This window comes from Mesoplodon bidens, assembly GCF_964165515.1.
Source record: "Mesoplodon bidens genome assembly, chromosome: 3".
NCBI classification, from domain to species: domain Eukaryota; kingdom Metazoa; phylum Chordata; class Mammalia; order Artiodactyla; family Ziphiidae; genus Mesoplodon; species Mesoplodon bidens.
Genome location: NC_138178.1, coordinates 970611 through 989118, shown reverse-complemented (window position 1 = coordinate 989118; position 18508 = coordinate 970611). Strand labels below are relative to the sequence as shown.

General features: G+C 43.7%; 1 protein-coding gene across 6 annotated transcripts in view; it reads left to right on the top strand.

Annotated features, from left to right (window-relative positions):
• Positions 1 to 18508, top strand: part of MPP7 (MAGUK p55 scaffold protein 7) — a 268477-nt gene that overhangs the window by 7078 nt on the left and 242891 nt on the right. Inside the window, exon 2 of one of the 6 annotated variants that reach the window (XM_081226952.1) lies at positions 10252 to 10321. The exons of the other annotated variants lie outside the window; for them this stretch is intronic. The gene's annotated coding sequence lies outside the window, so the exon portion shown is untranslated. The remainder of the gene's footprint in view (positions 1 to 10251; positions 10322 to 18508) is intronic. 6 annotated transcript variants of the gene reach the window in all.

Sequence of the window (18508 nt, the reverse complement as noted above, 5' to 3'; positions counted from 1 at the left end):
ATATTTACTGGGTTAGAACTTCAAACAAGAAATTTTATTTAAAAATTCATTAAAAAATAATAACCCCATTATATGTTAACATAAATAACTTCTTTATGAAAAATAACTTTATTAAAATAATTGAGAAGTGTGACATCGTTTTACATTTTTGCAGCTCCTTTTAACGTCTGGCTTAGTAAAGACAGCTGCATTTTCATATCTGTTTCTGTATTCAGTCTGTTGTGATTTATTGTTTGGCTGAAATATATGAAGATAATCCCACCTTATACAGACCTGCAGTTGGGAAAGAGAGGACTATTTTCGTATTCTTTTTAGGTAATCTTTCTTTGATCCTACACTAAAACTCTGTAAGTGGTAGTTCCTTAGAGTTGGGTTGCAGAGTAGAAGCTGAACCCCAATCAATAACGTTTTCTCGCTCTGTTACATTTAAATCTATCGGTCTTTCTTGTACTTTGAATCTTTTTACCCATACATGATTGAGGAAATGTTCATTCATGGAATTACATAAATCTGCCAAATATTGGCATGTGTTATGATACCATTTGAAAAAAACAACAGCAACCATTTGTAGGATCACCAGTGAGCCCATCAGAAGAATCTGTGAGTACGGAGAAAGCTTTCATGAAAGTTCCTGGCGGGTGGTATAATTTTTCCAAAAACTGAATTTCTGCTTGAAAGCTTGAATTTTATTATTGGCAACAAACATTTCAGGTGTTTTCCTTGAAGCGTCTGGCTCACTGGGTTCTGTTTTGAGAAAATGTTTACCAGATGCCCAGCTTTGTCTTCCAGTTATTTATATAAGAATACTACTCTATGGGGAATAAAAAAAGCTGCTAGTTCAGCTTACACATAGAGCAACTGGCACAATTTCTTTTCCTCGAGATGACCGTCATTCTGCAGTGGACAGCTCAGGTTCTTATGTGCACTTCCTATTTTGTCACACAGAATATTAAAAAGACATGCATTCAGGGGTCAGGATTTCACCCAGTTGTTAGTTTTCACCGTTTCTTCAAGGATATTCTTAGGTGAAATGGTGCTTTTTTCCCCCTGAGTTCCTCTTGGTGAGGACTGCAGTGTTGACCTGCACAGTTGGTGCCCCTGCCCTGCTTGGTGCTAAGGTGCCAGCGTTTTTACATGCCCTGGCTTGAGTATCATCAGTGCAAATGTCAGTGTAGTGAAAAGCACAACCTCTCAGCGTTGTTACACAAATAGTTTTTATGTCCTGAAAGGTTCTTGAGAAGTCCCAGGATTTCCTGGACCCTGAGAGCAAAGAGCTGGCACCTGGCATCTCCTCCAGTGCAGCCGAGGCCCGGCCCCTCGTTCTGATGTCTCCCTGACGGTGCTGAACCAGACCCAGCTTCTTTGCCTACTTACTCCTGAAGCGATCTTCTTAGAAGCAGGGCCTTGCCACTTCTTGGCTCAGCTCGGCTATACTTTTCCCAGTGAACGAAAATTTAGTAACGCTAGGAAAGCAAGTATTTCTGAGATCAGCAACTCTAGACGTATACGAAGCTGTGCATTTTGCTGTCTTAACGCAGTAAACACACCCACAAACATGCCATTACTTGGTTGATTTTTCTCATCTTTTTAGATGGAGATGATCACAAAGAGACCTGGAAGAAATGTCCTGTGCGTGTATCAAAAAATATTTGCTTAGGGAGCTTCCCTGGTGGCGCAGTGGTTGAGAGTCTGCCTGCCGATGCAGGGGACATGGGTTCGTGCCCCAGTCCGGGAAGATCCCACATGCCGCAGAGCGGCTAGACGTGTGAGCCATGGCCGCTGAGCCTGCGCGTCCGGAGCCTGTGCTCCGCAACGGGAGAGGCCACAACAGTGAGAGGCCCGTGTACTGCAAAATAAATAAATAAATAAATAAATAAAATCAGAAGTTTAAAAAAAAATAAATATATATATTTGCTTGGTAACATCATAATTAAGAATTAGAACAGGTAGTAACCTGTTGTGATGCTCTCAATTTAATGTGTGGTTTAACCTGTTCTTCTGTACTTTTATTTCCTGTAAATGCTAATCTGATCTTGATTTGGTTCCGTTTCTATTTTTTTTTGCCAAAATTGCTTCACAGGTGGTTGAGTGTACTGGTAGCTGGATTCGGGCAGTGTTGGTTGTCTCTGTGATGTTCACGGTGATTGCTAATCATGGCCTAGATCCATTATTTTAGTAAAAGGGGTTTGCAAAACCGTGATATTTACATTCTGTCTTCCTTTTTGATTTATTAGGATATTTTAATAAAGGGAAAGTATATTATTTGAGATGTAGTTAGTAGAGAAAAGGCAGCTTAAATGTTCGATTAGAAAAAATTAGTTTTCAAGTATGCTCAGGATGAAGAAATTGGTCTGTCATTTTTCTTTGGAACACCAAGCTAAATTGCACTGGTTTGTAGAAGTAAGTAAATCCAAAGGAAACTATTAACAGAAATGTCCTTTTGTTGTATTCTTAAAATAGCTTAACTCATTTGAAATGAACTATAATAGTAGACACATCTTGGTGCTGTTAAAGGAACTGGAATTTTTTTGAGTTAAACCAAGATTTTTCTTGCCTCTAGAATAATGTACTTATTGCATGTAATTATCCTTTTACGTATCTTACATCGTGTTCTGAGAGCAGACTTGAAAGTGTATAAGGCATCCTGCCTTGAAGGTGCTGCTGGTGCAGTAAAATAGGTGAAAAGTTGACCGTTTATATACATTTGTCACTGGCATTCTGTGGGTTACAGTATTTCCCCCTTAAAAACTTATAATGCTGAGAAATGGATGATAGAAGATAAAGTTTTCTTTGGAAAAACCAAAGCAGTAGGTAAAACTGATTATCTGAGGAGCAAGTTAAATGGAACTACAGTATCTGTTGGATTCGGGTGAGAAAAAAAGGAGAGGCAGATGCCTCCAGTCCTGACCTGCAGGCTTTCACCCAGATTCCTGCGGGTGCCGACTGTGGCTTGGAACAGGTCCTTCTCCTTCAGGTCAGGCTGGTTCTTAGCTGCTCTTTCCTCCCTGCATTCCTTCTCATCATTTGAGTGATTGCTGAATGCACGCTACTTAGTACCTAGATGACAAAAGGTTATATAAATATTTGTACCTTTGTGAAACCTCCCCGGGCACTGATTCACACCCATGATCAGCAGTGGGATGTTCTTCATTCACTGGTTTGTCCTCTCGTGTGTGTTTCAGATTGGTATCCTCAGCAAAGTGCTTTATTGCATTACTGAGGCACATAGTTTCGGGACTAAGATTTGTCAACTTGTTTTCAGTGCAGTGTCTTACACTTTGTAGACGACAACCAAAGTGATTTTGATTTGGCTTCTGGTGTCCTCCGTGTTTCTGATCTCCAGAGGACTACAGAACTGGGTGATTAAATACACTCTTTTGCATTTGGACCCTAAGATATCCCTCAGGGACAGACTGTGACTGGTAGGGCGGGACTGCTTATCAGAATAGACAGTTTCCTGTCTGAGAATAGTTGTGGACTTAATAAAAGCTTTGGAATGCTTTAGCAGACTGGGACAGGCTTGGAGTTTACAAATAATCTCTGCCATTTGTCAGTCCCTTGCTGTAAGCCAGGCAGTGCTGAGCTAGCTCTCCTTAGATATTTATGCCTAATTCTTACAGCAGCCCTTTAAGTTATTGTCATTTTTATTTTGCAAATGGGAAAAAACCAAGTCACGGAGAAGTTAAATAATTTGCCCTGAGTCTCATGACTGGGAAGTGGTAAAAGCTTGGATTCAGACCCACGTCACCTGTTGTTCTAAACAGCAGAGACCAGATAGTGTGAGAGTATCATGTGATCTGAACTCGTACCGGCATTTTTCTCTCCTTTATACATCTTCAGTCTTTCTTTCTCTGGCTCCTCATCTTAATCTGGACAAGCACAAGTCTACACTTTCCACCAAAGTGCACCCCTCGGTGACAGAAGTTTGCCGGGGAGAAGTCTGAGGGCTCTTCAAAGAGTAGCCCACCACAAGCATAAAATTGTTCTGAAGTTTATGTTGGATCTGATAGGTTAAACGTCACTTGCCACCCTGGACATTCCGGGAAGATGTGTCATTTTTATGCCCACCCTTCATCCTCCACAAGAGACCTCAGTTTGAGAGCAAGTCTGTGGGACCGTGTGGAGATGCCCTGGCCGGATGTGGGCTCTGGGTAATTCTCTCTGTTGGCGTGGTGAGGTCGGGAGGGCCCCGACGCGGTGCGGGGGGACACTGGTGAGGGGGCGACTTGGGGGGCAGCCGCGGCAGGGCTGGGCTGGATGCGGATTCGGGCGGAGACTGAGTGAGCCAATGGCCGGGTGGGGCGCTTAGTTCTCCTGCTTCTCAGGTGGTGTCATCTCTTCTCTGTTCCTGCTGCTGGCTCTTCTTCTTGCTCCTGTTCCTCAGTTGTGGGAGCGGCTTCAGTCCTCGATCTGTCTTCAGACCCTGCCCCCGTACGCGCACACGCACACACATACACCCGCGCGCACACGCACGCGCACACATACACACAGCGTGGCTTTGCCCATCGTCTGGGTTCCGGCCGTGCTTTCTGTGTGAGCGACTCCAAACTGCCGGGGTTCCAGCGAGCTCGGGTCCACTGAGCCCACCGGAGCCTCGTTTGCGGGAGTCGGTTTGCAGCTGCTTCGTGGCATCCCCTGGATGTTTGAATGTCTCAGAGTTAGCGTTGATTTCAGCTGCTCTTCCCTCTGAAACCGACTGTGACATTTTCAGGCCGTCTACACATGGGCAGGAAGAGAGCATTTGCATGTCCACTGTGGGTTCCCCTCAGATCCCTGTTTAATCAGCCAAGGGGGCAGAACTCACTAGAAGGTTGAGCCGAGGCAGCACGAGCTGGAATTCCTTTCTCTGGCCTGTGGTTCCCAGTGAAGCACGCATCTGCCCGCGACAACGTCAGGGCTTACGTCGCATTTCCAGCAGATCTGCGGGGACAATCGAGTACTTCCTTTTACGAGAATGTGCATAAACACTGGGTTCTACGATTTTTTAAACTAAATGTAGCTTCTTCAAGGCCAGAAGCCTCCTCGGGAGGCTGCCGGGCTGATGTTCTGGATGGTGAATATACCTCCAGCCTCCTGTGTCCTGGAGAGTCTGTTTCTCCAACTCGCTTCCTAGTTTAGTTGATATTTATTGTCCTGGTCACTGAAAACCTTAAGGCCATATACATATATCTTAATGGTTAAGGATGTAGACTGTAAAACAGAAACATTTTTTTGTAGACCACTTGGTTGAGGTGTGACTGACAGAAAGCTGAACGTACTGGATGTCTGCAATTTAATGAGTGTACATTTTGAGAGAAGTGCACATCTGAGGAATCATTGGTGCACTCTGTGTCATGACCTATCCAGCACCTCCAAAAGCTTCTTCCTGCCCTCTGTATTATTATTTTGTGGTGAGAATATTGACAAAGATCTGCCCTCTGAGCAGATTAAGAATACCTCGTGGTGCTGTATCTGTAGGCGCTGTGCTGTGCAAAGCTCTGGGACTTTCATCTCGTACAACTGAAACTCTGTACGCTTTGTCTCACGCCTCCCGCGTCACCCTGCCCCCAGCCCCCGGAGCCCCCGCCCCACTCTTTGCCCTGTGAGTCTACCTATTTAGATTGATCACAGAAGCAGTGCCATGGAGCATCTCTGCCTGTGACTGGCCTGTTTCACGTACCACAAGATCCTCCAGGTTCATCCACATCGTCGTGGCCAGATTTCCTTCTTCTTTAAGGCTGAATAATATTCTAAACATTTTTGGATTCAAATTCCAGCTCTGCTCGTTGCTGGTCTTATGAGCGAAGGCACATTATTTACTCGAAGCCTCCGTTTTCTTACCTGAAGCCGGCTGGCGGCAGTGCCTGCCTCAAGCGAGGGTGGCGAAAGCCCTTGGTGTCGCGTCTGGCACCAGTCGAAGGTCCACAAGCGGCAGTTGCTATTCCTTGTTAATCAGCAGTGTGGTCGGAGACCCTGCAGGGCAGGTTTCCCGTCTCTGCCCTCTGTCAGCGAGCAGATGCCCTCACGTCTTCCTTCCCGGTGTTGCGTGGCACTGTTGCTGCCACCGCCGCCTCGGAGGGCTCATCCGCCTGGTGTCCCGTGCGGGTGGCTGTGACGGCTTGCCCTGCCCTTCACGGTCTCCCCATGTTCTGAGCTGCGGCGCCCGCACGGTCTGCCATCCATCCTTTGGCTCTCCCACACTGGGACTTTCAAAGCCTGTCGTATTTAGGCCCACGTGTTATTCTTTCTCACCCGCCCCCTACTCTGGTCACATGTAGGACCGTGTCCCGGGACGTGCATCGTCCTCTGTGCTGTCTGTGCTGACATCCTGGATTTGCTGCAAGTGCCCCCCGTCTGTCACGGACAATCGTGACCTTGCTGCGTGCAGGGCTCCCTGGTCGGAGGTGCTCAGGCCTCGGGCCTCAGCCCCTGTCTTGGCTGGGCCCTGGCCTGCCTTTAGAGGTCCAGAGTCTAAGAAGCTGCATTACTCTGTTGCTGTTATTAATCTAGAGGCCAGAGCACTAGACACCCCACCTGTCTCCTTTATGCCTAAACCCTGTTAAAAGGAATTTCGCTCCCGGAGATGTGAGCTGCAGCATCACTGTATTGCCTCTTTGTGTCTTAGTCTTCCGAAAACTCACAAGTGTTGAGTGGGTGCACAGTAGTGTTTCCTTTTGATGTATTTTTGTTCTCTTAGTTTAAGGGATCTTGGCAGTGGCTAAACTGAATCCCTTGTTGGTTAAAAAAAAAAAAGTGGGGGGAATTGTAAGATGCACGAGTTCATCTGTTCCTTGTTGTCTGGAATCCCTGCTGACCTGGACGCAGCCGTGCCAGCCCCTGTTGTGTTCTGGGCGCAGTGGGGAAGCCGGGGCTCCCGGGCCTTTGTCCATTCAGGTGGCCTGACCTGCACCACATCCTACGTCATGATAGTCTTACGGGATCGTTTTGCTACGGGTAGGATTGAATTTCCTTGGCTTTGATGGGGGAGGCATTCTAAGAGTAAGAGACTGAAAGGAGGCAATGTGTCCTTGAGGGCGGGGCTTCGCCCTCGCCTTGCTTCGCTGCTGCCATTGGGGTTGAGGGAGGGCGGAGCGAATGCATGGCTCTCCTCTGGAATGCGCTGTGTTGTCTCATAGTGAGCAAATGAGGACGTTGCTCCAGAGGTTTGCCCCTGTGCTGCCAGGCACCTGGCGGGGCCTTGGAGGAGGGAGGAGGACGGGGGAGGGAGGGGGGAGGGTGGGGAGGGCATTTATCCAGAGTTGTCTCCAGCAGCCTCTTCTTCCTTCTGGAATCTTCCGCTCAGCTCCCCGAGGAGACACGGAGGCCAGTGCTCTTTCCTAGCTGTCGCCGCTGAGGACTCAGCCGTGATTAAGGCCCACCAGATAGAGGAATTTCAGGGTACCGAGCCCAGGGTTCAGACCTGCTAATTAGTCCCTTGTGTTTCAAGAAATACGTCCCAAATAGAAGCTGGCTGCTTGGTGAAGTGAGTTTCACCCAGTGGAGCTGGGTCATCCAGGCAAGACAGGTCAGATGTGCTCTGTGTGGTATTTTCATTAGGTGAGAGGTTGGATCCTTTTTTTCTTTGGAATAATTTGGGTAAAATTTCAGAAATACTGAATGGCGGAGAGACCAGGTAAATACCATATGACCTTCACCCCAGATTAACAGATGTTAACATTTTGGCATATTTGTTTCAGATTTGTTTTAAATGAAAGAAAGGAAACAGTGTAGATAAAGTTGAAGCATAATTTGTTGCCCTTCCCGGTTCTCTTGCCTTTTCTTCCCCACAAGCAATTGCTAATATGAATTTGTATCCTTCCATCTTTTTCTAAATGTGCTTTTACATATGGATGTTTCTATCCTTTTAAGGGCGTATACGATGTTAAAATGATCATCAGCAGAAAAGATATACTGCATGTTTTGTTCTGTTACTTGTTTTTAAAAAATTGTCTGTTTTGAGACACGGAGCATGGAGACACGGAGATCAGATGACATTTTCAATTCTAATTTTTTGTATTGTCTGCAGATGTCTTCTGTTTGTACCTAAAATTGCTAATGGAAATCCATCATTGGTTCCCTGATATTTAATAGAAATCCTTATTTGTTTGTAATGCCTTAAATTGATTAGAATTTTAAAAAATTGCTACCATTAGTAAGTTGAAAGCCTAATTTGTGGCTAAAATTTCCACATGTACTTCAGCAGATGGTCTCAATATTCTGTGTTTCAAAAAGATGCTGCAAAGATACTGCACTGGGTGTGGAATCGTTAGTAGGGGATGAGTGGGTGGCTGGGAGTTTTGTCTTGAGCTGACACATGTAGAACCGCTGTTGCTAGGGCCGCTTAGGGAAGGTGGGATTGTGTGGGGAAGTGTGTTATTAAATGTTTTTTCCCTTTTTTTGGCTAACAGTTGTTAGTTTTTTTAATATTAGAACATGTTTCCTTTGGTTTGAGAAGTATACCTAAATATAACATTAGTACTTATAATATGAATCTCGCCTGTTCTTCTCAACAAGCTCCGATGTCACTGTCCCCACTGTCTGGTGGACGTTGCACGTGAATCGCTCATCTTGACCTCATGCAAAGACTAAAGTGGAAAAGCAGGTCCACTTTTAAATGTACCCAATTCCTGTTTATGGCATCACTGTCCTTTTCATATCTAAGATTAGGAACTGTAGAGTCATCTTTGAATTCCAACGTCTCTATTTTTCATTTTTAGATCCGCTTTCCCCTCCCCCCTCCCCCCCCCCCCCCCCGACATTCTACTGCACTGATCTCTTGTGTTCTAATGGCACTACTGTCCTTCTGGTCTAAGTCTGCTCACCTCTGACTTAGCTCACTGCGGCTGCTGCTTTGCTGAATATGCAGCCTTCGGTGTCCCCTGTACCCAGTTATCAGATTTAAAAACACTGCCCACATTACACTGTTTTCAAGGAGGACTTCTCCCCCGTGGACCCTTACGGGCTCTGAAGTTGCTATGATCAAGCCCCAGTTCTATCACTTGCCAGCCATATGACCTTGAATCTGTTGTCAATATTCTGAGACTCAGTTTCCTCATGTGTAACCTGAGGCAGTAACAATAGTGTTTAGGGTAGAGGGCTGTCAAGGGCTTGAAGTCAGAGAACACACTGGGAAGTACGGTAGCTGGCACGGTCCAGTGTTCGAGCACTTATTCCCAATCAGATCAAGTTTTTAATCCCTTTACCCAGATTTCATTGTTTTTCATATTGTGCTGCTCTCTAAGTATCCAGCTTTCACCTTCTAAAACCATAAACTGGTTGTGTGATCAGTTCAGTCTCGTTGAACTTTAACCCCTTTCCTTCCAACCAGACCTTTGCATGCTGTAAACCTGGGATCCTGTAAATACACCCGCAGGATTGGGTGCCTCAGTGTTTTCCACCTGTAATGTCTTTCTTTTTGTTTATATTCTGTCCATTCTTTAATAATCGAACTCAAAGACCCTCTTTTGTTTTTATTTCCCCCTTTTGTTTAACACTAGCTTACAGCAATGGATTATTTTGTTTATCTTTATATAATACCTTCTTGTTAGTTTAGTACCTTTATGTAGAAGCTATTTCCCTGTCTCGGTTGTAAGTCCCTTCTGGGCTGGGCCCCTATTTTGAACTAGTCTTGCAGCCTAACCATTGCTGAGTACTTGATAACGTCTTGGCGACACTTGCTACTTGGTAACATTCATGCTCGGGGTAAAAATCGTGGCACTCTTTTTAGCCAGGACTGCTTCACACGTGAATGAGTGTTGATATGTGTGGACTCAGCAGAGCTGTGCTGCAGGAGTATGGTGGCGTGTATGATGGACGGGGTTTCTGCTCTTGTTTGAAGGGAAGGCTGCCGTCAGACACGAGCTGGGCGGAAAGTGAGCTCAGCAGGGCACAGGAGGTACAGGTCGTAGCTGGAGCAGAGGAAGCGGAACTAGTCCAGGGCTCACCCTGCAGAAGTGGTGGTTGAACAGAGGCCGAGCGCGGCCACCTGCAGGACCTGGAACAGTGTTTCGGGCAGAGGGGACAGTGCACGTGGGAGAGCTTGGCGCGGTGTAGACTAGAAGTGCTTAAGACTGGAGCTCTGTTTTGTTGTTTTCTCAATCTTTTTGATGGAAGTCTAGTTGATTTACAGTGTTGTGTTAGTTTCTGCTGTAGAGCAAAGTGACCCGGTTACACACACACATATATATATTTACACACACATTCTTTTTCATATTGTTTTCCAGTACCGTTTATCACAGGATACTGAGTATAGTTCCCTGTGCTCTACCGTAGGACCCTGCTGTTTATCCGAGACTGGAGCTCTGAACGTGAAGGGGCGCGCGGTCCCAGGCGAGCTGGCGAGGTAGGGAGGAGGGGCCACATTGTCCACGGTCTTCTCAAGCCACATTCTGGATTTTTAGATTAGATTTTAAGAGCCAGTTTTCAGGTAGGGAGGGAGCTAATGAGTTTTTAGGACAGATGTGTGTGGGTGTGTACGTGCGCGCACATACTTTTTGTTCAGCGATCGCCCCTTAGTTGCCCGTAGCCAGTGCGTTGCTGGGGGGCAGCTGTAGGTCCACAGTGAGGCCGGTTGCAGTGGCGCAGGGCGGGAGGTGGGCTGATCCCAGAGGCATCAGGAAGATGACGGGACGCGGTGATTGGCTCGACGTAGGAGGGCAGGGAGCCACTCTGAGGGTCTGGCGTGGGCATCTGCGTGGATGCCAGGGTGCAGGGGTCAGGGCAGGTTTGGGAAGTAGCGGAAAGACGTTCAGTTTTAAACGTGTTGACTCGGAGGGGGCCTCTGCGCGTGAAGCGAGGGTGGCTCTTGGTCACACTCTGGGTCCTGGGCTGGGGGAGGCCGGGGGGAGGACTAGAGATTCCGCTTACAGGTGACAGTTGCAGCCAAACTTGTTATTCTTTAGTGGCCGCGTTTTCAGGTTCAACGATACCTTTTAGGTATGGAACTTAACGATTTTGGCTGACTGTTTCGCAGAGATTTGTTGAGTACCTGTTATTTAAAAGTTACAACGTTAAGCTCTGGGCAGATGCAAAGAAGAAGAATATCCAGTTTTCCTCTTGGGACTTTAATGTCTAAGGATAAACTACCTAAAAATTGAGCAAAGCACAGTGGAGCATGATTAGAAAGGCAAATAGCGAGGGTAGCCGTGTTGGCTGACTATTTATGGTGTAGGATTTGAAGGCGTGCAGAAACTGGCAGGGCGTGGTGAGGAAGACGGTTGAGTTTTACAGGAAGGCAGGTCTCTTTCCCTTTTGGAAGCAGGAAGCAGGGACGAGGTTGTCCAGGCAGGCTCTGGGGCAGAGCGGTGACCCTTGGGTCCGTGTGGCGTGGACCCTGCATGAGCACTGGATGCGATGCATGGCTGTGATGGTGCTGTCAACCGGTTTTATCACTGGTTGTAGAGCTGAAGAGTTCGGGTCCATTGAGAGGCCATTAGAAAACTGGCCTATTGTATGTAACTGTATTATTTTGTTTCCATGGTGTTAATGTTGTGTGAAAGGCTTTTGATTGTTGAAGAGTATGCGGCAGAGCTTAGGGAGCCTTGGTGACTCCAGATGTCGCGCTTTCTCACCGGAGTTCTGAGATCTGTATCTCTATGGCTTCTGGTATTTGTGCGGGGGATGGGAATAAAGATCTGTGAGGTCTAACAAGTGCAGAGCTTTAGCTGTGAATGCAGAGAGTGCTGTGTTCTGGTGGAGAGGAGCTGCTTTCACTGCGTTTGCATTTTGCCTTCGCCCTCTGGATGCCGTTTGTCTTTAAGGAGACAGAAGACTTTTAGACTCTGAGCTTTCGTAGGCGCCTCATGCTGATCCCTTAAGCGCCAAGGTGGGTGTGGGTGAGTGAACTGGGTGTGAAGGTGGGTGGGCTTTTGTATCTCATTGAGGTTGCTCTTCCTACTGTGCTGGGTAACTGCTTATGGATGTTTCCTGTTACCTTATAAGCTGTACCAGTAAAGGGTCCACCTAAGAAATCTGGACAGATGCATCGATCTGAATGATTGATAGAATTGATAGAATTCTTCTGTGATTGTGCCAGATGATATAGAAAAGACTCCTGGTTAATTTAGGTGGCACTGACTTACCAGTCTCTTTCAGGCTGCTCCAGGTAACGTTAGAACCATTTACACCAGGTAGTTTTGTTCATAAAATGACACTGTGGGTTGTTTCACTTGGCTGACGACAAAACCATTATTTTTCATAGGAGGCAGTGGTAGGTAGTAAGATTTAACAAGTGTGTGAAACACCTGAAACTGCTCCGGCACCTCCAGGCATCAGTGTCCTGGTAGCCTTTCGCCTTGCAATTCTCTTTCTTTCTTTCTTTTTAAAAAAATGTCCATGTGTTCCTAAAAGTAAAAGTATATACAACATTAAAATCCAAGCAAATCTTCATGAAGATTCAGTTAATGAGAAGATGAAATCTAGTGGAGGGAAGCCTTTCCCTGTATTTGATGACTCATCAGCAGTTGCTACTGGAACTAAATTATTTTCTGGAAGGTGTTTCCAGCTGTTAGATGGTTGCAAATAGCAATTCCTTGAAATGTCACCACTTTGCATTATTTGAGGACCTATCAGTACCTGACATTACCTCTGTTAATTATTTTATATATATATATGCACATATATGTATGTGAATTTCCATCATACATATTTAATGTATGTACAGATATAGATAAAAATTTTACAAGTAGGCCACATAGAGAAAAGTGCCCATGAGTTTTCACAAGTTGGACACACCTGTGTAAATAGCAGGTGTATTTGAGTATATTTGAGTATACTTTACAAATAATTTTCTTTGGTTTGTGTAACAGGAAGAAGCGTTGATTAAGCCATGAATCTAGAGGTGCATTTTAGTTTGGCTGAAGATGTCTGGTTATTCATATCTTGGGTGTTTTTCTGACTCAAATGCTCAGAGTCAAGCTACGTGGGTGAGAACCTTGCTCATTCGTTAGTCGGCCTGAGTGTCAGAGGTGAGTCTTAACCACGCCTCCTTCAGCTGCCCTGAAGCTGAGGTGCCTGGGCTTTTTATTCACAAGGGCATTGTTCTTGCTCCCAAGCTCTATGGGAGAATCTTAGCCCTGCCCTCAGACTTCTGTCAGGGCAGATGGATTTGTGTATGTCTCACAAAGTTCTTGTTAAAGTCTTGTTTGAAAGAAGCAGTATTTAGGGAGGCGTCTTAAAGGATATGTAGATCATACATTATACTAGCTATTTTATTTTATTTTTTAAAATCTTTTTGTTATTTATTTATTTGGCTGTGCCGGGTCTTAGTTGCGGCTTGTGATCTCCTTAGTTGAGGCTTGTGAACTCCTTAGTTGCGGCATGCACGTGGGATCTAGTTCCCTGACCAGGGGTCAAACTTGGACCCCTGCGTTGGGAGCGTGGAGTCTTACCCACTGCGCCACCAGGGAAGTCCCACTAGCTATTTTAAAATACACTCCTGGATCAAGCCAGATTAGCCTGAGCACAGCATCGTTGTATCATGTTTTATGGACAGACCAAGTTTTACTGGCTTGTTCGTTGGTGTGATGTTGGCGGGTGTTGTCAGGAAGTCCCCTAGACATGTTACAGATTCTCTGGCCACATCACCTGTTAGTTTACCTTCTCAGATAAAGCAAATGGGTTTCAGAGTCTATGACCGTTGTCTGTACTTAAGTGAAATATTCCGCGGGGAAAGGGTAGGCTGCATATCTGCAGGGAGCACCTGGGAGGTATGGCTTGAATCCCCTTTGCTTAGAAATTGTTTGTGAGCACCTTTGTGTCTTTCTGAATTAAGCACATTTAATTTTTTCTTCAAACTTAATTTTTTTAGATCACTTTTAGTTTCACAGCAAGACCGAGGGGAAGCTACAGAGATTTCTCCTGTACCCCCCACCCCTACATGCACAGCCTCCCCACCAGAAGGTACATCTGTTACAGTCAAAGACCCTACACTGACACGTCGTAATCACTCAAGTAGTTTACATTACGGTCCACGCTTGGTGGTGTGCATTCTCTGGGTTGGGACGAATGTACAGTGACATGAATCCATCATTATGAATATCGTACAGAGTATATTCACTGCCCTAAAAGTCCTCTGTGCTCTGTCTTATCATTCCTCTCCACATCTCAACCCCTGGCAACCACTGATTTTTTTTTTAATTTTTAAATTTTTTTATTTAGTTTCTGCTTTATAACAAATTTAATCAGTTATACATATGTTCCCATATCCCCTCCCTCTTGTGTCTCCCTCCCACCCTCCCTATCCCACCCCTCCAGGCGGTCACAAAGCACCGAGCTGATGTCCCTGTGCTCTGCGGCTGCTTCCCACTAGCTATCTACCTTACGTTTGGTAGTGTATATATGTCCATACCTCTCTTTCACTTTGTCACAGCTTACCCTTCCCCCTCCCCATATCCTCAAGTCCATTCTCAAGTAGGTCTGTGTCTTTATTCCTGTCTTGCCCCTAGGTTCTTCATGACATCTTTTTTTTTTCTTAGATTCCATATATATGTGTTAGCATATGGTATTTGTTTTTCTCTTTCTGACTTACTTCACTCTGTATGACAGACTCTAGGTCCAGCCACCTCACTACAAATAACTCAATTTCGTTTCTTTTTATGACTGAGTAATATTCCATTGTATATATGTGCCACATCTTCTTTATCCATTCATCGGATGATGGACACTTAAGTTGTTTCCATCTCTGGGCTATTGTAAATAGGGCTGCTATGAACATTTTGGTACATGACTCTTTTTGAATTATGGTTTTCTCAGGGTAAATGCCCAGTAGTGTGATTGCTGGGTCATATGGTAGTTCTATTTGTAGTTTTTTAAGGAACCTCCATACTGTTCTCCATAGTGGCTGTACCAATTCACATTCCCACCAGCAGTGAAAGAGTGTTCCCTTTTTTCAACACCCTCTCCAGCATTTATTGTTTCTAGATTTTTTGATGATGGCCATTCTGACTGGTGTGAGATGATATCTCATTGTAGTTTTGATTTGCATTTCTCTAATGAGTTAAAGATGTTGAGCATCCTTTCATGTGTTTGTTGGCAGTCTGTATATCTTCTGTGGAGAAATGTCTATTTAGGTCTTCTGCCCATATTTGGATTGGGTTGTTTGTTTTTTTGTTTTTGAGCTGCATGAGCTGCTTATAAATTTTGGAGATTAATCCTTTGTCAGTTGCTTCATTTGCAAATATTTTCTCCCATTCTAAGGGTTGTCTTTTGGTCTTATTTATGGTTTCCTTTGCTGTGCAAAAGCTTTTAAGTTTCATTAGGTCCCATGTGTTTATTTTTGTCTTTATTTCCATTTCTCTAGGAGGTGGGTCAGAAAGGATCTTGCTGTGATTTATGTCACAGAGTGTTCTGCCTATGTTTTCCTCTAAGAGTTTGATAGTGTCTGGCCTTACATTTAGGTCTTTAATCCATTTTGAGCTTATTTTTGTGTATGGTGTTAGGGAGTGATCTAATCTCATACTTTTACATATCCCTGTCCAGTTTTCCCAGCACCACTTATTGAAGAGACTGTCCTTTCTCCACTGTACATTCCTGCCTCCTTTATCAAAGATAAGGTGACCATATGTGCATGGGTTTATCTCTGGGCTTTCTATCCTGTTCCATTGATCTATCTTTCTGTTTTTGTGCCAGTACCATACTGTCTTGATTACTGTAGCTTTGTTGTATAGTCTGAAGTCAGGGAGCCTAATTACTCCAGCTCCATTTTTCGTTCTCAAGATTGCTTTGGCTATTCGGGGTCTTTTGTGTTTCCATACAAATTGTGAAATTTTTTGTTCTAGTTCTGTGAAAAATGCCAGTGGTAGTTTGATAGGGATTGCACTGAATCTGTAGATTGCTTTGGGTAGTAGAGTCATTTTCACAATGTTGATTCTTCCAATCCAAGAACATAGTATATCTCTCCATCTATTTGTATCATCTTTAATTTCTTTCATCAGTGTCTTATAGTTTTCTGCATACAGGTCTTTTGTCTCCTTAGGTAGGTTTATTCCTAGATATTTTATTCTTTTTGTTGCAATGGTAAATGGGAGTGTTTCCTTGATTTCACGTTCAGATTTTTCATCATTAGTATATAGGAATGCCAGAGATTTCTGTCCATTAATTCTGTATCCTGCTACTTTACCAGATTCATTGATTAGCTCTAGTAGTTTTCTGGTAGCATCTTTAGGATCCTCTATGTATATTATCATGTCATCTGCAAACAGTGACAGCTTTACTTCTTCTTTTCCGATTTGGATTCCTTTTATTTCCTTTTCTTCTCTGATTGCTGTGGCTAAAACTTCCAAAACTATGTTGAATAAGAGTGGTGAGAGTGGGCAACCTTGTCTTGTTCCTGATCTTAGTGGAAATGGTTTCAGTTTTTCACCATTGAGGACGATGCTGGCTGTGGGTTTGTCATATATGGCCTTTATTATGTTGAGGAAAGTTCCCTCTATGCCTACTTTCTGCAGGGTTTTTATCATAAATGGGTGTTGAATTTTGTCGAAAGCTTTCTCTGCATCTATTGAGATGATCATATGGTTTCTCTCCTTCAATTTGTTAATATGGTGTATCACGTTGATTGATTTGCGTATATTGAAGAATCCTTGCATTCCTGGAATAAACCCCACTTGATCATGGTGTATGATCCTTTTAATGTGCTCTTGGATTCTGTTTGCTAGTATTTTGTTGAGGATTTTTGCATCTATGTTCATCAGTGATATTGGCCTGTAGTTTTCTTTCTTTGTGACATCCTTGCCTGGTTTTGGTATCAAGGTGATGGTGGCCTCGTAGAATGAGTTTGGGAGTGTTCCTCCCTCTGCTATATTTTGAAAGAGTTTGAGAAGAATAGGTGTTAGCCCTTCTCTAAATGCTTGATAGAATTCGCCTGTGAAGCCATCTGGTCCTGGGCTTTTGTTTGTTGGAAGATTTTTTATCACAGCGTCAATTTCAGTGCTTGTGATTGGTCTGTTCACATTTTCTATTTCTTCCTGATTCAGTCTTGGCAGGTTGGGCATTTCTAAGACTTTGTCCATTTCTTCCAGGTTGTCCATTTTACTGGCATAGAGTTGCTTGTAGTAATCTCTCATGATCTTTTGTATTTCTGCAGTGTCAGTTGTTACTTCTCCTTTTTCATTTCTAATTCTATTGATTTGAGTCTTCTCTCTTTTTTTCTTGATGAGTCTGGCTAATGGTTTATCAATTTTGTTTATCTTCTCAAAGAACCAGCTTTTAGTTTTATTGATCTTTGCTATCGTTTCCTTCATTTCTTTTTCATTTATTTCTGATCTGATTTTTATCATTTCTTTCCTTCTGCTAACTTTGGGATGTTTTTGTTCTTCTTTCTCTAATTGCTTTAGGTGCAAGTTTAGGTTGTTTATTCGAGATGTTTCCTGTTTCTTAAGGTGGGATTGTATTGCTATAAACTTCCCTCTTAGAACTGCTTTTGTTGCATCCCATAGGTTTTGGGTCGTCGTGTCTCCATTGTCATTTGTTTCTAGGTATTTTTTAATTTCCTCTTTGATTTCTTCAGTGATCACTTCGTTATTAAGTAGTGTATTGTTTAGCCTCCATGTGTTTGTATTTTTTATAGCTCTTTTCCTGTAATTGATATCTAGTCTCATAGCATTGTGGTCGGAAAAGATACTTGATACAATTTCAGTTTTCTTAAATTTACCAAGGCTTGATTTGTGACCCAAGATATGATCCTGGAGAATGTTCCATGAGCACTTGAGAAAAATGTGTATTCTGTTGTTTTTGGATGGAATGTCCTATAAATATCAATTAAGTCCATCTTGTTTAATGTATCATTTAAAGCTTGTGTTTCCTTATTTATTTTCATTTTGGATGATCTGTCCATTGATGAAAGTGGGGTGTTAAAGTCCCCTACTATGAATGTGTTACTGTTGATTTCCCCTTTTATGGCTGTTAGTATTTGCCTTATGTATTGAGGTGCTCCTGTGTTGGGTGCATAAATATTTACAATTGTTATATCTTCTTCTTGGATCGATCCCTTGATCATTATGTAGTGTCCTTCTTTGTCTCTTCTAGTAGTCTTTATTTTAAAGTCTATTTTGTCTGATATGAGAATTGCTACTCCAGCTTTCTTTTGATTTCCATTTGCATGGAATATCTTTTTCCATATCCTTACTTTCAGTCTGTATGTGTCTCTAGGTCTGAAGTGGGTCTCTTGTAGACAGCATATATTTGGGTCTTGTTTTTGTATCCATTCAGCCAATCTGTGTCTTTTGGTGGGAGCATTTAGTCCATTTACATTGAAGGTAATTATCAATATGTATGTTCCTATTCCCATTTTCTTAATTGTTTTGGGTTCGTTATTGTAGGTCTTTTCCTTCTGTTGTGTTTCTTGCCTAGAGAAGTTCCTTTAGCATTTGTTGTAAAGCTGGTTTGGTGGTGCTGAACTCTCTCAGCTTTTGCTTGTCTGTAAAGGTTTTAATTTCTCCATCAAATCTGAATGAGATCCTTGCTGGGTAGAGTAATCTTGGTTGCAGGTTTTTCTCCTTCATCACTTTAAATATGTCCTGCCAGTCCCTTC